This window comes from Triticum aestivum, chromosome 3D (assembly GCF_018294505.1).
Source record: "Triticum aestivum cultivar Chinese Spring chromosome 3D, IWGSC CS RefSeq v2.1, whole genome shotgun sequence".
NCBI classification, from domain to species: Eukaryota; Viridiplantae; Streptophyta; class Magnoliopsida; order Poales; family Poaceae; genus Triticum; species Triticum aestivum.
The window spans coordinates 571,107,459-571,129,873 of NC_057802.1; the positions used below are offsets into that span (position 1 = coordinate 571,107,459).

The 22,415-nt window shown below is 51.1% G+C and overlaps 1 pseudogene; it reads left to right on the forward strand.

The window, feature by feature from the left end:
- The first annotated feature begins 1,010 nt into the window (after positions 1-1,010).
- On the forward strand, positions 1,011-1,825 carry LOC123075522 (protein ASPARTIC PROTEASE IN GUARD CELL 1-like; annotated as a pseudogene).
- Positions 1,826-22,415: the final 20,590 nt, after the last annotated feature.

Genomic DNA, 22,415 nt, shown 5'->3' on the forward strand with positions numbered 1-22,415 from the left:
CTTATAAAATTTGAAAATAATAATCTATAGAACATGATATATATTTTATTCGGCAATATCATTTACGGTTGCTATTTTCTATTGGCGCATCTTGATTGCCCCCTCCCGTCACCCCGGATCATAAATTGCTCGGTAGCTCTAAGTAGGCATGCCATCGTTGTGCTATGCGCTACAGAAAAACAAAAATGCTCCAATCACCTAACCCTTAGATAACAGTCGACCCTTGGTGGGCTAGCGCTAGCCGTGCCTCATAATTTATAGGGAAGGGACGCAAGGTTTCTTGTGTGACCTTATGAATCTATTTCTACAGCGCTTTTGGTAAATTTTGTACCTGTCATTCTAATAATTTTGCCACCGCCTACCGGTTGCGTTAGCCGATGGTGTAGGGTGGGGCGGCAGAATGTGAAGCAACAGACGTGAAGTCGTTTCCGGTGTGGCAGGCATGGGGAGGGAGAGGCGGAGATGTTGCCGCCCATTGTCCATGTGGTGGCTATATATGCACAGTGACACACGTCATTGGGCATGAACTCCGCTTCCATATTGTTTTTTTCTTAAGTATCGGTGAAGATTATGTTCCAAAAGGGACCATGCATACAATATTTTGAGTTGGGTTATTGTAGACATGAATCTCTGCAACGTAGACCGTTAGATCGACATCAACCGATGGGTGATATCAACGTTTCAGCTTAAGGATTCAAATTTCAGAATTGGCAAGATAAGCTTGACAACCCCTTGGTGAGAGGAACTTTTTTTTAAGCATAGAGGTTTTTGGGTAAATTTAGAGTTTGCAAAGGAACCGGAGCCCAGCACAGCCAGTTTCATCTCAACGAGATACGCTAAGGGCGAGTTTGGTTGCCTGCATCGAGGCCAACCAGACCCGCGCGGTGCAGCATCTTTTCGGGCCTCGGTTGTTTGGTTTCCGCATACACTGTTCAGTCCGCATAGCACGGTTCTTAAAGTACCCCTGGACCTGGCCCGTTGGGAACGGCCGAATCGGCAGTTTCCCGAGAGCCAGGCCCGAGCGATGCTTCGAGACGCACTTGGGTGGCTCTCTGAAGACGTGTGTCTCGAGTTAATCCCTTTCTCTCTCCTTAATCCTCAATCCCCTCTCTCTCCCTCCACTCCAGTGCGCGTTGATCCCGTCCGTCGGCGCCCGCGGCGACGGCGACGACTGGTGCAGCCGAGAGCCCACACGTCGGACGCCGGCCCCTGCTCCTCGCCGCGCGCGACCTCCAGCGCCATGAACGCCCGCGTGCCGCCCATCGGGAGCAAGGAGTCCACGGCCCTCGCGCAGCCGAAGTCCGTAGGCCCGGATGGCGGACTCCGGGAGGCAGCCTCCGTTCCTGACGGCCTCGTCGGCGAGCGAGTCGCCGGGCACGACCTCGAGGAAGTGGGAGCCGAGGCAGGGGATGGAGTGCGTCGAGTACCAGCTCTTCCAGGCCAGTCTGCTGGTTGCAGGTTGAGCTCGATGCAGGCAGGGGATGATGTGCGGCGAGCGCGCTCCGCGAGGCGTTCGTGCAGGGCATGCAGTCCCTGCCCTGCGCGTCCGGCATCTCGCTCTTCGACACCTGCTACGACCTCGCCGGTGCCCGCGGTGGCGCTGCGGTTCGAGGGCGGCGGGGAGCTGAAGCTGCCGGCGAAGAACTACCTGATCCCGGTGGACGGGGCCGGGACCTACTGCCTGGCGTTCGCGGGGACGAGCGGGCCCGTGTCCATCATCGGCAACGTGCAGCAGCAGAGCGTGTGCGTCAGCTTCGACACAGCCAAGAACACCGTCAGCTTCACCGCCGACAAGTACTAGTGGGCGCGAGCGAGCGAGCTTGGTCTTCGGTAAGAAATTTCCTCACCACGGCGACATCCATCATTGGTCTTCGGTGTTCCGGTTGGATTGATTTTGAGCTGACTTTGTATGGTTGCCCGCATACAAGCAGAAGGCGTGTTTGATTCCACCTGAGTCAGCTCAAACTCGTCCACGACCGCGGCGAGCCGGGCGCAGCCACGGCCACGGCGTCGAGCTGGGCGCGGCCACGGCCGCCGGGAGCTGGTGGTGGACACGATGGGCAGTGGAAGCTCCGGCGCACTCAAGTGTTTGACGAAATGTCAAGCCCAACCTGATGGCTGCTAAGTTTTGTTGTTAACGCTGGTAATCATATGCATGTATGCAACCAAATGCCGGGTGAAAATTACATCTCGACAAGACCTCCAAATGCAGGCAACCAATTAACTGGTCATCTACGTTTTTGACTCTGTTTTTGCTTATCCAGGCCCTGCTCAGCCTGGCTCGTTTTTCCCCTCTGAGCCAGGCCCGACAGCGAAAGCAACCAAACACGCCCTAAGCCCAGCCTAAATTGATTTCTGTTCGTTTCCACGAGAGAGGAAAACCTACCACTCCACCGCCGCCGCCGTCACTACCTCACACACACACTGTTAGACTTCGTATTGTAGCCCTACTGTGTAAACCATACCTTATTGATATTGGACTTGTATGTTATCATTATATATATGTGATAGGCCATCCCTTTGAGGGTTGAGCCAGTTTCCCCAGAACCTACGTTTTACATGGTATCGAGTCTAACCTAGGTCCTCCACCTCCACCCCACCCGCCGCCGCCGCCGCACCAAAACCCCAAACCCTAGGGCTGCCGCCGCCGGCGCCATGACCGCTTCCGCTTCGCGCGCCGCCAGCTCCGGTTCTATCCCCGCATCGCTTGCCGCCCTCCTCAACCTCCCACCTCGCCCTGGCTCCGTCAGTGCCTCAGTTCTTCGGCACCACCGCCGTCGGCTCCCTGTTTTCAGCGCCGATCCCACCGTCACCGCCTGCGACGGCCTTAGCACCAGTCGCGCCGCTGCGGCCCGCGATGGCCTCCTCTGGATCCTCCTCGACACTCGTCGTCATCCCGGCGACCTCGGGGGAGACGCTGCCCGCGGAGCCACCCGCGGCCTCGCTCACGGCACCACCCGCGGCCGTGATCCCGATCGTCCCCGCGCCGCCACCCGCGGCATCGGTCGCGGTCGTGGATCCTGTCGCGGCTCCTGCTACTGGCGCAATCACGCCCACCGGGCCGTTCCACTTCGACAACTTGATCGCCATCCTACTCACGCCGGACAACTACTTATTCTGGCGCGCCAAGGTCCTACCGCTGCTACGCAGCCGGTCTCTCCTCGGGTTTGTTGATGGTTCGCTACCGTGTCCTCCGCAGGTCATCCCTACCGTCCACGGCCCGGCCATCAACCCGGAACACCGTATGTGGGTGCAGCAGGACCAGGCGATCCTCTCTGCCATCCAGGGTTCCCTCGGCGACGGGGTCGCTGGCCTTTGTCTCTTCGCCGCCACCTCCATGGACGCCTGGACGACCCTGGAGCACGCCTTTGCCCAGGTCTCTACCTCCCGCTCGATGGCCCTTCGCAGCGAACTCGCCGACATCAAGAAGCTGGACTCCTCCGCTACGACCTACTTCAACAAGATGAAGGTGCTGGCGGACACGCTCACCTCTATTGGTCGGCCGCTTAGCGACGAGGAGTTCGCCGGCTTCGTCATCAAAGGCCTCGACGCCGACGACGACAATCTCGCCGAGGCCGTCCACAACGCCAAGCCAGCGATGCCTTCTCACGAGCTCTACTGACACCTCCTCTTCACCGAGCAACGCGTTGAGGCTCGTCGCTCCTCCGCCATCATCACCGCCCAGCCGGCGGCCTTCTGGGCCTCTCGTGGCCAGCGCCCACCTGCCCCGTCACCTGGCAAGGCAGCCCCGCCCCCTGCATCGACCCTGGGTGGGGGCCCTAACACTAGGGTGGTGTGCCAGCTATGTGGACGTGAACGCCATGTCTCCTCCAAGTGTCACCGCCACTTTCAGAGGAGCTTCCTTGGCATCGGCAACGACGGCAAGGGCAACGAGCGCCAGTTTGCCATGGCAGACTTTGTTCCTCCCGCCGCCGCCCCGGCTGCCCACATCGCTGCTGCCCCGTCTGCCCAAATAGCCGCCAAGGGCAAGGACCCGCGCGTCGAGCAGGGATACACACCTTCCTACCCTGTTGATCCAGCCTGGTACATGGACACCGGCCCACGGATCACATGACGAAGGAGCTCTGTTGGAAATATGCCCTAGAGGCAATAATAAAATGGTTATTATTATATTTCCTTGTTCATGATAATTGTCTATTGTTCATGCTATAATTGTATTAACTGGAAACCGTAATACATGTGTGAATACATAGACCACAACATGTCCCTAGTAAGCCTCTAGTTGACTAGCTCGTTGATCAATAGATGGTTATGGTTTCCTGACCATGGACATTGGATGTCATTGGTAACGAGATCACATCATTAGGAGAATGATGTGATGGACAAGACCCAATCCTAAGCATAGCACAAGATCGTGTAGTTCGTTTGCTAGAGCTTTTCTAATGTCAAGTATCATTTCCTTAGACCATGAGATTGTGCAACTCCCGGATACCGTAGGAATGCTTTGGGTGTACCAAACGTCACAACGTAACTGGGTGACTATAAAGGTGCACTACAGGTATCTCCGAAAGTGTCTGTTGGGTTGGCACGAATCGAGACTGGGATTTTTCACTCCGTATGACGGAGAGGTATCTCTGGGCCCACTCGGTAATGCATCATCATAATGAGCTCAATGTGACTAAGGAGTTAGCCACGGGATCATGCATTACGGTACGAGTAAAGTGACTTGTCGGTAACGAGATTGAATGAGGTATTGGGATACCGACGATCGAATCTCAGGCAAGTAACATACCGCTTGACAAAGGGAATTGTATACGGGATTGATTGAATCCTCGACATCGTGGTTCATCCGATGAGATCATCGTGGAACATGTGGGAGCCAACATGGGTATCCAGATCCCGCTGTTGGTTATTGACTGGAGAGTCGTCTCGGCCATGTCTGCATGACTCCCGAACCCGTAGGGTCTACACACTTAAGGTTCGGTGACGCTAGGGTTGTAGAGATATTAGTATGCGGTAACCCGGAAGTTGTTCGGAGTCCCGGATGAGATCCCGGACGTGACGAGGAGTTCCGGAATGGTCCGGAGGTAAAGATTTATATATGTGAAGTCTTGTTTTGGTCGCCGGAAAAGTTTCGCGCATTATCGGTATTGTACCGGGAGTGCCGAAAGGGGTCCGGGGGTCCACCAAGGGGGTCCACCTGCCCCGGGGGGGCACATGGGCTGTAGGGGTGTGCGCCTTGGCCTATATGGGCCAAGGGCATCAGCCCCAAGAGGCCCATGCGCACCAGCCCCAAGAGGCCCATGCGCACCAGCCCCAAGAGGCCCATGCGCCAAGAGATAAGGGAAAGGGAGAGTCCTAAAAGGGGAAGGCACCTCCTAGGTGCCTTGGGGAGGATGGACTCCTCCCTGGCCGCACCCTTCCTTGGAGGAAGGGCCAAGGCTGCGCCCCCCCTCTCCCTTGGCCCTATATATAGTGGGGGGAAGGGAGGGCAGCCGCACCCAAGCCCTGGAGCCTCCCTCTCCCTCCCGTGACACATCTCCCTCCTCCCGCAGCGCTTGGCGAAGCCCTGTTGGTATCCCGCTACTTCCACCACCACGCCGTCGTGCTGCTGGATCTCCATCAACCTCTCCTCCCCCCTTGCTGGATCAAGAAGGAGGAGACGTCGCTGCTCCGTACGTGTGTTGAACGCGGAGGTGTCGTCCGTTCGGCGCTAGGATCATCGGTGATTTGGATCACGACGAGTACGACTCCATCAACCCCGTTCTCTTGAACGCTTCCGCTCGCGATCTACAAGGGTATGTAGATGCACTCCTCTCTCTCGTTGCTAGCATCTCCTAGATTGATCTTGGTGACACGTAGGAAAATTTTGAATTATTGCTACGTTCCCCAACAAGCTCAACAAACTCTCCACCTACCAGCCCTACTACGGGCACGATCGGGTTCACACCGCCAATGGTGTAGGTATGCCCATCTCTCATATTGGCCAAGCATCTCTTTTAACTAGTCATCCCTCTAGGCAGCTCCATCTTCGTAATGTTTTACGGGTACCCTCGGTAACTCGTAATCTTTTATCTGTCCCTAAGCTCACCCTTGATAATCATGTCCTATGTGAATTTCACCCTTTTAATCTTTTTGTTAAGGATCGAGCAACCCGGGACGTTCTGCTTAGTGGCCGGTTGAGCCAAGGCTTGTACCGTTTGGAGGATCCATCCGCCCCGTGCGTCTTCAGCGGTGTTCGTGTGTCACCATGATTAGGAGATTATATTGTAAGAGATAATTATTGTATATATGTAGCCGGTAGTGTCAGATAGATATACAAGAACTTGTTGTTCGACCAATCTCTCGGAGAAGGAGAGGTGGTCGATATCACTTCTCTCTGTATGCATATGTTCATGACGATCTTCTGTTTCCTTCATTTGCTTACTAGCTAGCGTGTCTAGTCCTCTCCATACGTATATAGTACGTAGCATCGACCAAGCACGGAGATAAGAGAGGACACTTCTCTCTATTAATTAGCTAGCTAACACAATATATGAAACGCCTAAATTAACCCCCAACCCCCCCCCTTTCAAAAAAAAACAAAAACCCCAGCCCCTGAAATGCTGACGCGTGGATGCCTATTGGTCCCGGTTGGTGACACCAACCGGGACAAAAGGCCCTGCCTATTGGTCCCGGTTGGTGGCACCAACCGGGACCAAAGGCCCCCCTGCCTGGGCTGGCAGCAGCGGCCACGTGGAGGACCTTCTGTCCCGGTTCGTGTAAGAACCGGGACTAAAGGGTTAGGGCTTTAGTAACGACCCTTTAGTCCCGGTTCGAAAACCGGGACAAAAGGCCCTTACCAACCGGGGTAAAAGCCCCTTTTCCTACTAGTGTGGCACTCTCGCTTTGGTCACCCCGCCACACCCATCGTTTGCCACATAATCCACCGTCATGAGCTGCCATTAGTGTCTAGCAATAAACATATGTCTGTGTGTGATGCCTGTCAGCAAGGCAAGAGTCATCAGCTTCCTTTTGTTTCATCTACTAGAGAAGTAAAGAACCCTCTTGAAATTGTGTTTTCTGATGTGTGGGGTCCGGCACAAACATCTGTTAGTGGTCACAACTATTATGTCAGTTTTGTTGATGCCTATAGTCGCTTCACTTGGCTTTATCTTCTTAAGCGCAAATCTGATGTGTTTGATATATTCATACAGTTTCAATTGCATGTTGAACGTCTACTCAAGCATAAAATTATCCATGTTCAATCAGATTGGGGGGGGGGGGCGAATATCGCAACCTCAAAACCTTCTTTAATAAGCTTGGGATCTCTCATCGTTTATCATGCCCGCATACACATCAGCAGAATGGCGCTGTTGAGCGCAAACATCGCCATATAGTTGAGACCGGCCTCACACTTCTTGCTCATGGTTCTGTACCCTTTCGTTTTTGGAGTGATGCTTTTGCTACCGCGTGTTTTCTCATTAACAGATTACCTACGCGTGTTCTTAATATGAAAACTCCGATTGAGCTTCTCTTAGGTGAAACTCCTCACTATACCTTTTTTAAGGTGTTCGGGTGTGCCTGCTGGCCTCATGTTCGTCCTTATAATGATCGCAAACTTGAGTTTCGCTCCAAAAAGTGTGTGTTCTTAGGGTATAGTTCTCTTCATAAAGGCTACAAGTGTCTCCATGTCCCAACCAATCGAGTCTACGTATCTCGGGATGTTGTTTTTGATGAGACCATCTTCCCCTTTTCTGCCATGCCTCAGTCATCCACCACAACACCTTCTATGCATTCATCTCCTCTTATGCCTGGCCAATTTGAAAATGTTGCATATTCGCTTGTGTTGTTACCTAATCATGGTGCAGGAATTGAACGTGGAGCTCGCCTGGAACTCCTCTCTGACGGACCCGCTACGTCGCCTGTGGTGCACGTCGATCGGCCGGTGCATGCACCGCCTCCCGCCCTCGACCCCGCATCGGGCGCCCCGTCTCCAACCGCGCCTGGGCCGGAGCCCATGCTGGCTACTGCGACCGGGCCAGAGCCTGCGACGGCCTCCTCTGAGCAGTCTCCGTCGCCACCTCCTCGCCCGGACTCCCCTCCATCGTCGCCCTCGCCATCCGCGTGGGCGTCCTTGGTGCCTACATCGCCCGGGTCTGCAGCGGCTCACACGCCGCCGGGGCCTACGTCGCCTGGTCCGCCGTTGCCCGGCCCGACGTCACACGGTCCTTCTTTGCCGGAGTCCCCTGGACCAGCCTCACCTGCTCCGGACATCCCATCGGCCCCGGTGTTTGCTCCCCCGCGGCGTCCACACACTCGCAGCCGCAGTGGCATTGTTTGTCCCAAGGAGCGCACCGATGGCACGGTCACCTATCTTGCTGCTTGCCTGGCTCATGCTGTGGATGATCCAACCGCCGAACCACACAGTTATCAAGCCGCTATGAGTATTCCACACTGGAGGGCTGCTATGGAACAAGAATATCATGCTCTTATGAAGAATAAGACCTGGACACTTGTTCCCCCTCCGTCTTGCGTCAACATCATTGATTCGAAGTGGGTGTTCAAGGTGAAGAAACATGCAGATGGTTCCATTGAGTGCTACAAAGCGCGTCTCGTGGCTAAGGGCTTTAAACAGCGTCAGGGCCTGGACTATGAGGATACATTCAGCCCAGTTGTCAAGCCTACCACTATTCGATTTCTTCTGTCTCTGGCAGTTTCTCGCGGATGGTCTCTCCGCCAGCTTGATGTGCAGAACGCTTTTCTTCATGGATTGCTTGAAGAAGAGGTTTACATGCGGCAGCCACCTTGATTTGTTGATCACACTCAGCCTCATCATCTCTGTCATCTGACGAAGGCCATATATGGACTGAAGCAGGCTCCCCGTGCCTGGCATGCTCGCCTGGCTTCAGCTCTACGTACTCATGGGTTCATTCCTTCGACGGCTGATACTTCACTGTTCTTGTTTCAGCGACCGAGTGTGACCATGTACCTCCTTGTGTATGTGGATGATATTGTCCTGGTGAGCTCATCTCCGACGGCTGCTGATGCTCTTGTGACTGCACTTGGTCGTGATTTTGCAGTTAAGGATTTGGGACAACTTCATTTCTTCCTGGGTATTGAGGTCGCTCATCAGTCTCGTGGCAGTTTGGCTCTCACCCAGAAGAAGTACTCTCTTGATCTCTTGCGCCGTGCTGGTATGCTCAAGTGCAAGCCATCGCGTACGCCCATGTCCTCCACTGACACCCTTTCTGCTGCTGATGGTGCTCTTCTCTCTCCTGAGGATGCTACTGAGTACAGGAGTATTGTTGGTGGCCTGCAGTATCTGACGATCACGCGCCCCGATCTCTTCTTTGCAGTTAACAGGGTGTGCCAGTATCTTCATGCTCCCACTGATGTACACTGGTATGCTGTGAAGCGCATACTGCGTTATGTGCGTCTCACTGTCTCCTTTGGTCTTCACCTGCGCCCCAGTTCCTCCGGAGTTCTTTCTGCATTCTCTGATGCTGATTGGGCTGGGTGTCCAGATGACAGGCGATCCACGGGGGGACATGCTGGAAACCTACAACTACTAGAATTTTCCTATATGCCGGGTGTCGGGGTCTTCGCCGAGGGCCAAAACATGGGCACTCGGCAAAGTAACGAATGCCGAGGGCCGCACTCGGCAAAGGGAATAACTCGTCAAACACATGGTAATGCCGACAGGAGGCCTCGGCAAATAGGCTATACTCGGTAAAGACACTATTAATCGGTTTTCTTTGCTTTTCTCTTTTTTTGTTCTCTCGGGTTCATTCTTTTGCATTGGTTTCTTTCTTTTTCATTATTTTGCTTTTTTTCATTGGTTTACTTCATTTTCTTTGTTTTTATGTCAATTTTCATCGCTTTCTTTTTTAGTCAACACGTGTTAACTATTTTAGTATACATTCAACACTTTTCTTATACATCAGAAAACATATTTTATGTATGATTAACATTTTTCAAATACAAGACTTACATGTTTTTAAGACATAGTCAACACTTTTCTATACACATTTAGCATTTTCCAAATGCTTGATTAATATTTTTTAAATACTTGTTTATTCTAAAATGCTTGATTTTAAATTTTTAAATACATGATAGTTTTTTTCCATACCAATTATATTTTTTGTATACATGAAAAACATTCTCTATACGCATTTAATATTTTTTAAATGTTTGGTCGACATTTTTTTCAATGTTTGATGTAAAGTGCTTTTTCTGATATACTCCTTCCGCCCTAAAATTAGTTATGCTAAAGTTGAGACACCTATGTTGGGACAGAGGGAGTATTTATTTAAAATATTTGGAAGTATAAACAAAAATATAAAGCAAAAAACAAAACCAAAAAAACATGAAAAAAAAGACGGGGCTGTGGCCTCCGCGCGCCTGGACCTGCCAATTCACTCTCGCCTTCAGCGAGACCTTCTCTATGTTTCGCTGTAAGCAAGACATAGGGGCGCCCGATTGACAGAAATAAAAAGGAAAAGACACCGAGCTGTTCCTATTGGGCCGAAAGAAAATAATAATGGAGGCCTTGGGAAGCTGCGCCTGCAACTGAATGACTCTGGCCCAACATAAGAAACAATTTCTGATTACTTACGGCTGGAGAAAAAAATTCAAAAGAGGAGAACGTTTTTTATTAGAGAAAAAGAAAATTTTATTTGTTGAGAGTGGGATTTGAACCCACGCCCTTTCGGAATGCACTATTTTTTTGAGGGAATGCCATCATGGCTAATTTTATTAAAATTAAATCACGCTTACATCGTCAATCAACAGCGGCAAAATAAAACTAGGTGGATCATCAGCCCACACACAACTATCTAGCCTACATTCATGTGCAAGTGTATGCGCTACCCGATTTGCTTCCCTTGGACAGTGCATAAATAAGATTCTGTCAAAAGAGCTCGCCTGAATACGAATGTCTTCGAATATTGGAGCAGCAACTGTCGCAGAGAAACCGCCTTCCAGAAGAGTATCAATAACTCCTGCACAATCAGACTGAATAACTAATTTCTGATAGCCTATTTGATTTGCAAGATGAATACCATCTAGAACTGCTTGAGCTTCAGCTGTTGCCACGTCAAGCGCAAAAGGAATGAGCTTGGATCCCGCGCCTACAAATCTTCCTTTATCATCTCTGATTACCACACCTGTAGCTCCTGACCTCATATTAATATCGTACTTCGCATCAACATTTACAGAGACAAAGCCCTCAGACGCCCGATGCCAAGTACTTGATCTTGGCTGAATCTCTTTCCCTTGTGCTTTCGAGAAACTAGATGCCAAGACTTGAATTGACATCGCCGCTTGTGATAAAGATTGCATAGTTTCTGCATGGACTGTCTGTCTTCGTCTCCACCAAATATACCAAGCGGCCGTTATGATTGTTTCTCTCAAAAACTTTACTGATGCATCAACTGGGACCCTGAACTTTCCAGCCATCAGATAATCAAGCACTGCACTACCTGACCGATCTATCTGACATGCTTCAGTAACCACCTCTATCAGGCCAATTTTCTGCCAAATACCTTTTGCTTCCTCACACTGAAAAATAACATGTTTTATGTCTTCACAATATCTCTTACAGACCGGACACGTACTGTTATTCATTATGTGGCGGTTAACCAGAACATCATAACAGGGAAGAATCCCATGCAAACATTTCCAAGTAAAATTTTTCACTTTTGCTGGAACAGCGCACTTCCAAAGATCTCTCCAAATCGTGTTTAAACCTGAAGATCCCGTTCCATCAGATCTTTGCAAGGAGACACCAAAAGTAGATTCCCACTCCATGTGGTAAGCAGAACGAACTGAAAATAAACCATTCTTACTGAATTTCCATGCCACAAAATCACCCATTCCATTCTGACTCAACGGACTTGCTAGGATTTGTCTTGCATCAATATCCCAAAAAATGGATCGAATTAAGTCAGCATCCCATACTCCTGAACTAGGATCAATCAGTTCATGGACATGTTTTAGCAAACAGTGACCTTTGGGCGTCAAAATCCTTCCGTTATTACTATACGGTCGCCATGCATCCTCCCAAATATCAATTTGCTGACCATCTCCGACACGCCAGATCGCTCCCTTATTAAATGTATTAAGCCCTGACAATATTCTCTTAATGTGCCGCCTTAGACTACTTGGCCATCTCAACAATTTTTAACAATACAATATTCTATTTAATAAATAATTTAGCTTAAGACGCTGCGTAGATCTTTGTCAACAGAAACAAGTGTCTGCATCACAATTGGCGAACGTCCCCCTACTAGAAATGAAAATACTGAAGCAAGGCTGTTGATTAGTGTCGGAGCCTCATCATTGAAAGCTTCGCTCAAGCACCAATGGTACCATTACCTTTGCTGCCAACAATAACACCATTCCTCAAGCGCCCACAATATCAGCAGGACTTTGCTTCTCATCTCCACTGCACAGGATTTCTGAATCCCTCTCAACTCTTAAAGCAGGGCCTGAATTTCTGAATCCCTCTCAACTCTTAAGGCAGAACTCCAGGGTACAGCATATAGTAGCATGGATGGTGGGCGTCTTATTGCGCAACACGCCAACCCGAGATTTTCAAGTGTTTTCTCGTTCCTTCTTTTCTTGAGCGTAAACATGCCTGCTCTTAACAATACTTATTTTGAGCATCAGCATGCTTGCTCATAGAAAGTACTTCCTCTGTAAACTAATAATATAAGAGCATTTAGATTACTAAATTAGTGATCTAAACGCTTTTATATTAGTTTACGGAGGGAGTACAAGAAAAAAGGGTGGCATCATGCTCTGTTTCACCAAGGGAGGTGAAATAACAAGACCACCGACTACACGTGTCACCAGTTCCTTACAGCCGTAGGAATCAGGCAACCAGTTGGGCACTTGGGCTGCACACACATCTCCGCAAACAAAATGTCGACGACCACAGCAATAGATGAACTCACTCACACACAAAGACTCGAGTAACTATTTTTCCTTAGCATACCTGACAGTGAACTATTCTTATAAACTAGCAATACATGTCCTGACAGTGAACATAAGAGACCCTGTGAAGTGCTCTTTGGCCTATCATCTGCAAATGTTGTAGAGAAAAGGTCATCTGGAACTAGAGAGGCTTCGGCTCACATCTGCATCACAACTGTGTTATACCTGCTCAGTGAACGATCCAGCTCCTTCCAATCCATGGCCTCACACCTTCTGAGCTGTCGCATTGGCATCTGTTTCCAGAACAATCCCGCAATGCCTTCTATGAACAATCAAGTATATCCAACAATTTATTTGCAGGTCAACAGCTCATCAGACAATTAACAATCTGCCTGACCAGAAACTGAAAGTCTGTATTATCATGCCTCAATTTCAAATGTTAACTTTGAGATCATTTTGCAACTGTCTTCCAAATAACAATCTGCCTGACCAGAAACTGAAAGTCTGTATTATCATGTCCTTCAAATTGTTAAGTTGTATATTTTGTATACTTGTAACGTGTATTGTCACGCTTTGTACCGATCCTAGAATCTAGGATCTGAGCACTCCCGCATGGCCTGCGTGCCTAATCTCTCGGGACTCTCTCTCCCTCTCTATGTATACTCTCGGTTGTAACAGAGACAATCAAGGCAATTGCAATACACTTTCCAACTTGGTATCAGTCGCCAGGGTTCTCTCCATGGCTGCGGACGACACCTCTTCTTCCTCCTCCGCCGCCACGAGCTCCGCCACGTCGCCGGGCTCCCTCTTCTCCTCCTCCTCGCCGCCTGCCGTCGGCACCGTTCCGGCCACCGCACCAACCACCCCCCCTTCGTCTTCGGCACCTCCCCAACCCTCTTCAGCGGTTCCTTGCCCGACACGGGCTCAGTTTGCCCCCCTCTTCACCACCGCCGGCTCTTCTCCCGCGCCGCCACCGGCACCCGCCGCACCTCATCCTATTTTCCGCGACCACATCACAAACCACATCAAGTTTCTCCTCCATCCCGCGGATCACAATTACCATAAGTGGAAAACCTTCTTTCTGATGGTCCTCGTTCGCTACGGCGTCTCCTACCTCCTCGACTATCCTCCACCTCCCAACGCTCCGGCGCAGTACCTTGAGCTCTACGTCCATGTCGTTCTGTGGATCTATGCCACCCTCTCGGACACCATGTGTGATCACGTTGTCGACGCCACCACCACATACGCTCTCTGGCACAAGATCAAAGACTTCTTCCTCGCCAATCGCGACGCCCGCTTCATGATCCTCAACCGCCAATACCGCAACCTTAAGCAGGGTGACCTCTCGGTGTCCGAGTACGCCCATCGTCTCAAACTCCTCACCGACGCTCTCGCTGACATAGATCATGCCGTTTCCGAGGTGGATCTCACCACCCAGTTCCTTCATGGCCTTGACAAGCGGCTCGACACCATCCGCGTCGTCCTCGGTGACCAGGGCCTTCCCTTCGACACCGTCCTCTCCCGCGTCGTCCTCGCGGAGGAGTCGTAGGCGCAGCGCGCGGCTGCGGAAGGCGCATCCGCGTTCGCCATGGCGGGCGGCAGCTCTTCGGGCGGTGGCTCCTCGGCCGGCTCATCTGGTGGTTGCGGCCAAGGCGATCGCCCGACCGACCGCCCCTCTGATCGCGCCCCGGACGCCCCTCATCCGCCGTCCCACTCCTCTAGTCGCGGGCGTGGTGACCGCTCCGGTGACGGCTGTGACCGTGGACGCGGGCGCGGGCGCGGTCGTGGCCGTGGCCGCGGCGACCACTCCGGGCGCGGTCCCCAGGCGGCCGCCTTCTCTCCCTTCACGGGGTACTTCGCCCCATACGGGGTGGCCCTCCCGTCGCCCCGCTCTGGATGGATCCCGCCGAACGCCGCTGGTGTCCTTGGACCCCGCCCCGGCTCTCATGCTCAGGCGTACCCTGCCTTCACGCCCTCTTCGGTGCCGTCTACTCCGTACTATCAGCCACCGCAGCCGTCGTGGGACCACCTCGCCATGCTCAACGCCGCCTTCAGCAACGGCGGCTACGCCACGCCCCCGGCACCCGAGTGGTACCTCGACAGCGGTGCGTTTTCGCACGTGACGGGCACCCAAGGTAACCTGGCCTCGTTAAGTTCTTCATTTTCGCATTTACCTTCTAGCCTTGTTGTCGGTAATGGGCATTCTCTTCCTGACACTGCCACCGGCTCTACAACCTCTCTCCTCACGTTTTTCGCCTTACGGACATTCTTGTCTCTCCCAACGTAGTCACTAGTCTCATATCAGTTCGTAAATTCACTAAAGACAATTCTTGCTCTATTGAATTTTACCCGCGTGGTTTTCTTGTGAAGGATCTTCGCACTCGACTAGTTCTCATGATCTCCGTTAGCCATGGCGATCTCTACCCCTTTGTTGGCAATAAACCGGCGCCGGCGTCCGCTCTCCTCGCCGCCACCTCCTCGGACTTGTGGCGTCGTCGCCTTGGGCATCCCGGAGCACACACATTTTCTTCATGATTGTAATAAGGCTCCTCACTCCCCTTGTAATGCATGTCAACTTGGACGCCAGCCCCGTTTACCTTTTCCATCTTCCTTCAGCAAAATATATGCTCCTTTAGATTTAATACATTGTGACTTGTGGACATCACCCGTTGTTAGCTTCTCTGGTTTCCAATACTATCTTGTGGTGCTTGATGATTTTACGCATTTCTCGTGGACATTTCCTCTACGCAACAAATCTGACACGTCCACTGTCCTACAACGCTCTTTTACATTTGTGCATACCCAATTCAACATGATCATCAAGAGCATGCAATGTGACAACGGTGGTGAATTCATCAACTCATCCCTCCGCACCTTCTTCTCCTCCAACTGCATTGCCTATCGCTTCTCGTGCCCCCATACCTCCCCTCAAAATGGTAACGCGGAACGTATGATTCGTACCACCAATGACGTCATGCGCACACTTCTTCTTCAAGCTAACCTCACGCCCCCTTTTTGGGTCGAAGATCTTCACACGGCCACCTACCTCCTCAACCGGCATCCCTCCGGTGTCATTGCGCCGCATACACCACATTATCTTCTCTACGGCATTCCACCCACATACGACCACCTTCGTGTCTTCGGTTGCCTCTGTTTTCCCAACCAGTATGCAACCATGGCTAACAAACTCGCCCCTCGCTCTTCCCGCTGCATCTTCCTTGGTTATGCCCTCGAACACAAGGGGTACAGGTGCTTTGACCTCGCCACACGCCGTGCGATCGTCTCACGCCATGTTATTTTCGACGAAACCATTTTTCCCTACACTAGCCACACACAAGACCACACCCCCTCCATGTCCACAACCAATCCCCATGCAATCCTGCTGCCCAGCCCAGCCTTCCCACCGGGATCGCCACCACCTACCCCGCTCGGGCCCCGCCCTCCACCAGATTCCGCCCCCACCAACCCTTCCCTCCCACGTCGTCCGCTGCCCCCCGCAACAGCCGCCCCAACCCGCTGCTGCGTCCCCCATGCGCGGATCCACCTCGGATCACGCGCCCACCAGCGCGCCTGCCTCGCCCGGGCCCGCCGCATCGCCCTCGCAACGCTCGCCCACCCCTGCGCCCGATTCGCCTGGTTCCGCCGCGTCGCTCTCGGATCGCGCGCCCGCCCGCGCGCCCACCTCGTCTGGTCCCGCCGCATCCACCTCGGGCTCCTCGCCCACCCACGCGCCCAATCCACCGCCTACTGGCTCGCCCGGCCCCACCGAATCCGCCTCGGATCGCTCCCCGCCTCGTACGCCCACGCCACCTCTTCCACCCCATGCAGTCCCGATACAGCCACCCAAGAACTCACACAAAATGACCACACGTGCTAAAACTGGCTACTTAACGCCCAAACGGCTCTTCTTCGCCGACGCCTCCTCACCGATCTCACCCATTCCTCCCACGTATAAATCCGCCCTTAAGGATCCCCATTGGCGTCAAGCAATGTTAGATGAGTAGAATGCATTAATGAACAACTTCACTGGGTCTTTGGTGCCTAAGCCTGCAGGTGCAAATGTGGTTACGGGCAAGTGGATTTTTCGGCACAAGTTCAACACGGACGGGTCTTTGGCACGGTACAAGGCTCGGTGGGTCGTTCGTGGCTTCACACAACAAGAGGGTGTGGACTATGACGAGACGTTCAGTCCAGTGGTCAAGCCAGCAACCATTCGGGTGGTATTGAGCCTTGCCACCTCTCATTCATGGCCCATTCATCAACTTGACGTCAAGAATGCATTTCTCCATGGTGAGCTCAATGAAACAGTGTATTGCTCGCAACCGGACGGTTTTGTGGACTCCTCCAAGCCGGATCATGTGTGTCTTCTCAACAAGTCACTCTATGGACTCAAACAGGCTCCTCGGACGTGGTTCTTGCGCTTTCAAGCCTTTCTCTTATCTCTTGGTTTTCGGGCATCCAAGAGTGACACCTCCCTGTTTATCTTCCATCATGGTAACTCTCTTGCATATCTCCTAGTTTATGTGGATGACATCATTCTCACCGCAAGCTCTCCTCACACTCTCACCCACATCATCTCCTCTCTCAAGCGAGAGTTTGCCATGACTGACCTTGGTGCGTTGCATCATTTCTTAGGCATCAATGTCACCACCAACCACTCCGGTCTCTTCCTATGCCAACAGCAACACACCCTCGAGCTTCTCGCGCGCGCCAACATGCTTACATGCACCCTCACGCGCCCGGACATTACATATGCTGTCCAACAAGCTTGCCTGTTCATGCATGCTCCCCGCGACATCCATTGGCAGCTCGTGAAGCGCATTCTACGATACTTACAGGGTACCTCGCATTACGGCCTGCAGCTCTCTCGGTCTCCCTCCAAAGACCTCATCGCATACACTGATGCCGATTGGGCCGGGTGTCCGGACACGCGCAAGTCCACCTCCGGTTTTTGTGTGTTCCTTGGAGCCAATCTCATTTCATGGTCATCCAAGCGGCAACCCACCATCTCCCGATCCAGTGCCAAGGCTGAATATCGTGGTGTTGCTAATTGTGTGGCTGAAACTTGTTGGTTGCCGCAACTTCTACATGAGCTCAAGGTACCACCCACCCGTGCCACCGTGGTGTATTGCGACAGCATCAGTGCATCCTATCTTGCGAGCAATCCGGTTTAGCATCAATGGACCAAGCACATTGAGATTGACTTGCACTTTGTTTGGGATCGAGTGGCTCTTGGCGATGTACGCGTTCTGCATGTACCATCCAGCTCGCAATATGCCGACGTCTTCACCAAGGGCCTGCCCTCGCCAGTCTTCACCGAGTTTCGATCCAGCCTGAACATCCTGCCCAACGGAGTTCCGGCTGAGGGGGGGGGGGGGGGGGTGTTAAGTTGTATATTTTGTACACTTGTAACGTTGTATTGTCACGCTTTGTACCGATCCTAGAATGTAGGATCTGAGCACTCCCGCATGGCCTGCGTGCCTAATCTCTCGGGACTCTCTCCCCCTCTCTATGTATACTCTCGGTTGTAACAGAGACAATCAAGGCAATTGCAATACACTTTCCAACTCAAATAACAAACACCCGCCCTAATTAGTCCATTTCTTATCTTTGCTATCAAATCTACATAGGTGATCGTAATTGTCAAGGGAATAGTGCCGGCATAGTATCAATTCATTAAAATGGTTAGCAGCCAAAGTGAAATGAGAATTCCAAATGATGCAACAAGAACCTGGAATCATAATAGAATATTTGGAATGATGCAATGGATTCATGAAGAATGAATTGCAGCACAACATTCCAAATGATGCAATTCATTCACGAAGAAAGAATGAATTGCAGCAGAGCATTTCTAAAAAGCTGACTATAATTTAATCACTTAATTCATCAAGAATAGTGTTCCAAGCTCTTCTGAAAATGAGGTGCAACATGCCAGTCAGCAAGCGGATAATCGGCTAGAGCCAAAAAAAAAAAAAAAAACAGAAACAAGACACACATCTATATTCAAGTTTCAGTGTTAAGATGACCACCAGATAAACTCTACAATGGAAGACATCAATAAAAGGACAAGTCAGTTCTTCAGTTCAATAAACAGACAAGAGGCAGCTACATTGCTAACTATCGAGTACTGAGATGACCACTATATAGGAGGAGGGAAGAGGGAGGGGAGAAGGGAGTCCAATCTTCAGATCAAGAAACAGAGACACGAGTCAGAATAATTGGCAACATTTCAAACACTGACCCAAACGAATTGTAATTTTGCATCAACACTCTCGGCAAGCACTCCAGCCCAAACACTCACAGTAGTCACTTCAACCCAAAAGGATATTCAACAAAATATAACACCACCATGTAATAGTTAGAGCTTCTTGATCATAAATTTTAATACATCAACAAAGAAGGTAGCGGGCTTATAGTGGATCTGCTTAATGCACACTGCAGCTATGTGGTACGGAGTGCTAGGCCCATAAGAAGCACCACCACACTCAACAGCCCTGAGATGAAAGGCTAAGTGTTCACAACAAAATCTTCTGGCCAGATGAAAGGCGAAGCATTGACAAGATCACCCTCTAGTGTCGGAAAGAAGGTATGCTGAACAATAGTTTTCTTGAGCCGGTTTTGAGTAGGAACGAGCCCTCTGCGATGGAAACTGGCAACCAACTTGCCATCCCCGTCAACCTGAAGTAACCACTCACCAAATTGGACTAGCACGAGCACATCACTCCAAGAAGCCACTCACCAAATATTTTGGACAGTATCCTATTGGGGCCAGAGTCTTGATTGGGGCAGAACTGATTCGTGCTGGAGCTGCTGGACTATGCCCAAAACAAAGGACCTATGTGTCATCAACAAAATAGGGAGAAAGGGTTAAAATTTGAGGTTCCAATGCTATCTGCAATGGGCAGATCCCAGAGAATGCAGTCAGTCCGTCAGTCAGCTCTGCCAGAAGAACTGCAACCTTGCAACGAAAAGAAGAGAACACAGTTTAAGATCAAGATACTTTTCGCCGGTTTCAGATTGATCAAACACGCAAACACACTGACATATATTAATCTGGGTGTTCAGCTTGTATATTGCATCGACATGGTAAACTGTAGCCACACACAAGATATTTGTCCCCAGTATGTGGGTGGGTGCCCTTCAAGTGATCCTGCAACAGCACGTACCACACCCATAGTAACAAATGATCAGAGTGAATTTGAGGCACACAATCCGCTTGAGACCAATGGTACTGAAGATGATCTTGCGCCAGTCACACAGAGAGAATGAACATGGATGGTAGTTACAGAATCTAAAGGAGAACACAATCTGGGACCTAAGCCCGACCATGATAAACCTAATCCCAAACAATACAACAAGGACAACATAGCATTTGAACACCTAACCAAATGCAATGGATACATGAAGAAGAATGAACGAACATTTCACGGAGAAGTTGACGATAATGCATTCATGCACTTTAATGAGCAGTGCTTCAAGCTCTCTAAAAGATGGTATATTGTTTTCAAGTCAATTTTCATATTCACATGGATCCAATGGGATTGAATATGTGCCAAAATTTGTTCGCCAAAGGAATTCAAAATAATCTATCAAAAAGTTTGAGTAAATAAACAACTTATTATTATTAAATGGTATATATGGCACAATACTTAACAAGTATTCCTACTAATCAAAGGATTCACATAAAAAATTCATTCGGATCCTCTCCTCCAAATTTAATTCAAAATCCTTCAAATCAAATATGCCCTTAAAGTGAAAACCTGTCCATACTACGTCATCCCTATCGATGTTATTGTTGACATTATTATCCTCATCCAAAAGGACAAGGAAGGTTGGTGCCTTGAGGATGACGAGCATTCAAACCATCGAAGGTCGTCCGGGTTATTGGTCCCAGTAAACTATTGCAGAGACCCACATGATCCATTTATAACCACGAAGCAAGCAAGCAAGCTCATGCCACCTGACCCGTTGGCAACCCGGCCTGACTTCATGGCCAGTAGAACATCATGGGCTATATATGCTCGGAGCACATACACACGTTTCTCAATGATTCCGCCACTAACCTCACATGAATGATAGCTACCTCAAAAAAAGAGAAGGCTATCTATGTGTGTGTAGGATTGTGGGGTACTGGGAATGAGCACACATTAGCGTCGCTAGGTAACGATGTCACATCCTGCATTTGGGATGACAAAGACCAACATGACCTAAGGAATGGGATCAACCGTACTACATCGCGCCACAAGGAGATGCTCAGCATGCATTTCATCGCGCCACAACAGAATGGAAACGCTACTGAGTGAACTCTTGTTCCTATACCACAGGATCAGCATGCATTTCCTCTATTCTCATGACCTTTTATTTGGATATTTTCAGCATCAGCTCCTCACAACATGATCTGTAACAAATTAACAATATTAGCACCATCATCTACACCGACTAGTTGGATTAGTTTTTCAGAGCCCATGAACCTACAGGCCCCTATTCCATAACTAGAATGATACACCATATTCAACATGTACATTACCATATCCCAGCAGAGGGAACTGCTAATGCAGTACCGAAAATGATTGCACACCATCAGCAGACAATACTAACATCCATATCAGACAAGCCCTGGCTAACAACTAACAAGATCCATGGTTTAAATTCTTTATTATTTTCCTACTGTTATGACCGGTTTGGTCTATACCAGAAAGAGGCCCACCGGGCATTAGTATTAGGGGCTTGACCCACAAGTTATCTTAGGCAAGTTATATTAGGCGAGTTATCTTAGGCTAAAGTTATAAATACTAGTTGTAAGACACCGTTTGAGGCAAGCAATAAAGATATTATAATCTTCTGTTGCCCGGCTCCCCCAGGAGCCGGAACCCTAGCCGCTGCACCCAACCCTAGCCGCGACGGTGCCTCATCGCCGGTGCGCCCACTCCAGCCCTCGTCCTCCTCCTCCTTGTCTGTACAATCTACGCCGGAGGCCCGGTAGGAACCCTACTCCTACCAATTTGGTATCCAGAGACACCAGGCCGATCATGTCGCTTCCTCCATCACCGCCGCCGCTGCCATCCACCTTCGCCCCGCCACCGCTGCCGCTAGCGCCGGCGATCACGTCCGGGACCATCACCACCACCGCGCCAGCGACGACCACCACCACGGCGAATCCGCCCCCGCTCCTGACGCCCGAGGAGGTGTCGGGCACCCTGCGAGAGCTCGTCCACGCCGTCCGGGGCATCTCCCTCTACCTCGGCGGGCACCAGCCCCCGCCGCCGAGCGCCGCCACCACCGCCTATGGGCCGCCGCCGCTACAGTGGCCCGCCCTGGCCTTCCAGGCGCCCTACGGAGGGGCGCCTCCGCCGCCGCTCCTGCTGCCGCACTACCCGGCCGCGGGAACGCCTTGGCCAGCATGGCCGACCGCCACCGCATCGCTGGGGGGCCCGCCTCAGCAATTCCTCCCAGCGCCACCGCCGGCCCCCACGACGCAGGCGACGGTGCAACAGCACCACCAGGCGCCGCCGCCATCGACAGCACCACCACCCGCG